Source organism: Ranitomeya variabilis, unplaced genomic scaffold (assembly GCF_051348905.1).
Source record: "Ranitomeya variabilis isolate aRanVar5 unplaced genomic scaffold, aRanVar5.hap1 Scaffold_391, whole genome shotgun sequence".
Lineage (NCBI taxonomy): Eukaryota > Metazoa > Chordata > Amphibia > Anura > Dendrobatidae > Ranitomeya > Ranitomeya variabilis.
This window is the reverse complement of record NW_027508127.1, coordinates 30001-35000: the sequence shown is the minus strand read 5'-3', so window position 1 is coordinate 35000 and position 5000 is coordinate 30001.

The following is a 5000-nucleotide window of genomic DNA, read 5'->3' as shown; positions in this document are numbered from 1 at the left end:
CTGGGGAGAGGGGCCAGGGCGTGGGGGGCCTGCGCGGCGCCGCCGTCTGGCTTAGACCCGGCCTCCCGAACGGAGGGCATCTGTCGCGAAAGACCACCCCTTGCGCGGGAAGGTCGAGGTGACTGGCCTCCGGAGGACGCCACGGCCGCCCTGCCTCGTGACCCACCGCTCCCGGGGCGACGCACTGAGTCGCTGCTGGGGAGAGGGGCCAGGGCGTGGGGGGCCTGTGCGGCGCCGCCGTCTGGCTTAGACCTGCCTCCACCGCGGGGGGTCCTCGACCCACCGGCGGACGGGCGCGAGGAGTGGGAGAGGGGGGCTGGCCGTCGGGGTCCGCCGCGGCTCCGGCACAAGCCCCAGCGACCCGGAGGTCAAGCGCGGGGCATGGTCGGCCTGGCCGTGTCGGCGTCGCCCTCCGGCGTAGTCCCTTGTCCCGGGCTCTTGCCCGTAACCTCAAAGGTGACCGACCGAGCGGCGTCTCCCCCCGAAGCCGTGTCTCGACTGTTGAGAACAGACGAAGTCCGGTGCGGCAATACGCCGGGTACTCCCTTCGCCAAACTCGTGCCCCCCTTCGATTCGTCTTTCCTTCTCCATCCTCCCTTCTCGCTCCGGGGCGTCCGCTTGGTCTCTCTCTCTCGCTCTCCCTCTCGCTCTCGCGCTCCCTGCCGAGCCGCCTCGGAGGACGGCGGACGAGGGGAAGGCGACGGCGTTCGGCCGCGGGGCACACCGCACGGTGAGAACCCACTCGCCCGCCTCCCCGCACGTCTGTCATCCCCCCACTATCGTAGGGGCTCGGGAAAAGACTGGAAAACGCGGAGCTCGGCGGTGGCGTGGAAGCGCCACCCACCGCCGCCGCTCTCGCCGATGCCCACCGCGGAGGCCGCCCTTCGGACGCTGGGGTGCGGCGCGGGCCTCCGCGGACGAGCTGCGCATCTGGAAGTCAAAGGGCCGCCCTCGGAGAAGATCGTTGTGCTGCCCCGCGCGGGGAGCGATTCGGACGGCGGGCCCCCACGCCGAGGTGGGTGGGCGCCCCTCCGTTCGCCCGTGCGGGTCGTCGGACCGCTGCCGTACCACGGTTCGGGTCAAACTCCCCACAGCTCGGCCGCCTCCGTCCGTAGACGGGAGGGCGACCGCCGGCGTGCGCGCCCAAGGACGAGTGCCTGAAACCCGGGGGGGGTAACAGAGGAAGGAGACCGCCCGCCGTAAACCGACGCGGGCTCCAAAGCCCGGGCCGAGCGAGCGGCACCACCTCCCCACCCGGGAGCGCTGAGCCAGATCGATCGGAAGAAAGGGCAGGGGCTCGGGTGGAACCCCTGCCTCCGTTCTTCCCCTCGGGGGAGACGGGGAAGAAACGTGCCCCTGGAGTCCTGGAAGCGAGTGTCCGGCGCGCTCCGGGCGCCCTCGAGACGGAAGCCGGGTCGCGGTGCGATTCTCTCATAGGTCTCCCCGTTGGCGCGGAAGCGGGAGACATCCGACACAGAGAAACGCCGAGCCCGCTCCGAGGGGACAAAGTCAGAAGGAGCGATCCGCCCTCCCAGAGCCCTCCTGCGGACGAGGACTCTGGATCTGCCCCCCTTCTGACGACCGTCGCCCTCAGAGGACAGGAACCCACGTGGGGAGGGTCCGTTCGGGCTCGGGCGACCCAGGAAACGCGTCTCGGACTCGGGACGGACAACCGGCAAAAGTCCCCCTGGAGCCGCGGAAGCCTGGTCTCGGCGCGAGTGCGAACTTCCATGCAAAAGGGGGGTACTCGCCAAACCGCCTACCCGAGTCGAGGAACCACGAAAACAACGGATTTTGGTCGGGGCCGAGAGGTACCTCTCTCTCCTATATCCTGCAGCTGGTGTGCAAAACTGGGTATTTGCATGGTGAGACACCGACCCCCACTTTAAGGGAACAAAGTCAAAAAGTGTCCGACCTCCTGGAGCCGTGCGGCGGATCCGGCGGCCAGAAATTTCCTCATTCCGGTTCTATTTTTTTTTTTTTCGAATTTGCGAAATTTGGAGGCCAGGCGGCGTAGCTGGGACCTGGACTAGCTCGAAACACCCTGAACCGGTGAGCGGAATCGATTTCCCAAAGTTCTACGGCTCCCGGAAGCCAAAAACAGCTCGCCGGAAAATTTCAAAGTCCCAAGGACTCTTTCTTGAAAATCAATCCGGGGGCCATGGAAGTGTCCTCGGTACAACCTCAGAGCTTTCCCCCGCCTGGAAGTCTGACAGCGGTCTGACGTTTTTCAAAGTTTTGAGCTCTCTGTTTGTTCTCAAAGTCACAAAATCGCTTTTTTTCAGTTTTCCACCCATCAGACCCAAACTTCACCCCCACTTAGGTCACTGTCTAGGGGCGCCTTACGACATATTGACGCCCCTTTAGGGTGGAAGTAGGGGAAATGGGTGATTTTTACACAAAATCGGAAATTTCTCAAAATTTTTCTAAGTGTCAAGGACTCTTCCAGAAAATCTCCCCCAGGCTCCTGGAAGCGTCCCCGGTACACCTCTGGCGGCTGCCCCCGCCTGGAAGTCCAACACACGCCTGAAATTTTCAAAGTATGAAAATACGCATTTTCATCCAAAAATTCAACTTTCCCCCCGTGCACCGCAAACTTTACCCGCATTTAGGTCACTGCCCTTGGGTGCTTTACAACATATTGACGCCCCCCTGGGGTGGAAGTAGGGGAAATGTGACATTTTTCACAAAATCGAGATTTTCTCAAAATTTTTCTAAGTGTCAAGGACGCTTCCAGAAAATCTTCCCCAGGCTCCTGGAAGCGTCCCCGGTACGCCTCCGGCGGCTGCCCCCGCCTGGAAGTCTGACACACGCCTGAAATTTTCAAAGTATGAAAATACGCATTTTCATCCAAAAATTCAACTTTCCGTCCGTGCCCCGCAAACTTCACCCCCACTTAGGTCACTTTGCTGGGGTGCCTCACAACATATTGACGCCCCTTTAGGGTGGAAGAAGGGGAAATTTTCATTTTTCACAAAATCGAGATTTTCTCAAAAAATTTTCTAAGTCCCAAGGACTCTTCCAGAAAATCTTCCCCAGGCTCCTGGAAGCGTCCCCGGTACGCCTCCGGCGGCTGCCCCCTCCTGGAAGTCTGACACACGCCTGAAATTTTTAAAGTATGAAAATACGCATTTTCATCCAAAAATTCAACTTTCCCCCCCGTGCACCGCAAACTTTACCCGCATTTAGGTCACTGCCCTGGGGTGCTTTACAACATATTGACGCCCCCCTGGGGTGGAAGTAGGGGAAATGGGTCATTTTTTCACAAAATCGAGATTTTCTCAAAATTGCACCAAGTCCCAAGGACTCTTCCAGAAAATCTTCCCCAGGCTCCTGGAAGCGTCCTCGGTACGCCTCCGGCGGCTGCCCCCGCCTGGAAGTCTGACACACGCCTGGAATTTTCAAAGTATGAAAATAATGCATTTTCATCCAAAATTCGACTTTCCGCCCGTGCCCCGCAAACTTTACCCACAGTTAGGTCACTGTCCTGGGGTACCTCACAACATATTGACGCCCCCCTGTGGTGGAAGTAGGGGAAATGTGACATTTTTCACAAAATCGAGATTTTCTCAAAATATTTCTAAGTCCCAAGGACACTTTCAGAAAATCTTCCCCAGGCTCCTGGAAGCGTCCCCGGTACACCTCCGGCGGCTGCCCCCGCCTGGAAGTCTGACACACGCCTGAAATTTTCAAAGTATGAAAATACGCATTTTCATCCAAAAATTCGACTTTCCGCCCGTGCACCGCAAAATTCACCCTCATTTAGGTCACTGCCCTGGGGTGCTTTACAACATATTGACGCCCCCCTGGGGTGGAAGTAGGGGAAATGTGACATTTTTCACAAAATCGGAAATTTCTCAAAATTTTTCTAAGTCCCAAGGACACTTTCAGAAAATCTTCCCCAGGCTCCTGGAAGCGTCCTCGGTACGCCTCCGGCGGCTGCCCCCGCCTGGAAGTCTGACACACGCCTGAAATTTTCAAAGTATGAAAATAATGCATTTTCATCCAAAATTCGACTTTCCGCCCGTGCCCCGCAAACTTTACCCACAGTTAGGTCACTGTCCTGGGGTACCTCACAACATATTGACGCCCCCCTGTGGTGGAAGTAGGGGAAATGTGACATTTTTTCACAAAATCGAGATTTTCTCAAAATATTTCTAAGTCCCAAGGACTCTTCCAGAAAATCTTCCCCAGGCTCCTGGAAGCCTCCTCGGTACGCCTCCGGCGGCTGCCCCCGCCTGGAAGTCTGACACACGCCTGAAATTTTCAAAGTATGAAAATAATGCATTTTCATCCAAAATTCGACTTTCCGCCCGTGCCCCGCAAACTTTACCCACAGTTAGGTCACTGTCCTGGGGTACCTCACAACATATTGACGCCCCCCTGGGGTGGAAGTAGGGGAAATGTGACATTTTTCACAAAATCGGAAATTTCTCAAAATATTTCTAAGTCCCAAGGACACTTTCAGAAAATCTTCCCCAGGCTCCTGGAAGCGTCCTCGGTACGCCTCCGGCGGCTGCCCCCGCCTGGAAGTCTAACACACGCCTGAAATTTTCAAAGTATGAAAATAATGCATTTTCATCCAAAATTCGACTTTCCGCTCGTGCCCCGCAAACTTCACCCACAGTTAGGTCACTGCCTTGGGGTGCCTTACAACATATTGACGCCCCCCTGGGGTGGAAGTAGGGGAAATGTGACATTTTTCACAAAATCGAGATTTTCTCAAAATTTTTTCTAAGTGTCAAGGACGCTTCCAGAAAATCTTCCCCAGGCTCCTGGAAGCGTCCCCGGTACACCTCCGGCGGCTGCCCCCGCCTGGAAGTCTGACACACGCCTGAAATTTTCAAAGTATGAAAATACGCATTTTCATCCAAAAATTCAACTTTCCGCCCGTGCCCCGCAAACTTCACCCCCACTTAGGTCACTTTGCTGGGGTGCCTCACAACATATTGACGCCCCTTTAGGGTGGAAGAAGGGGAAATTTTCATTTTTCACAAAAT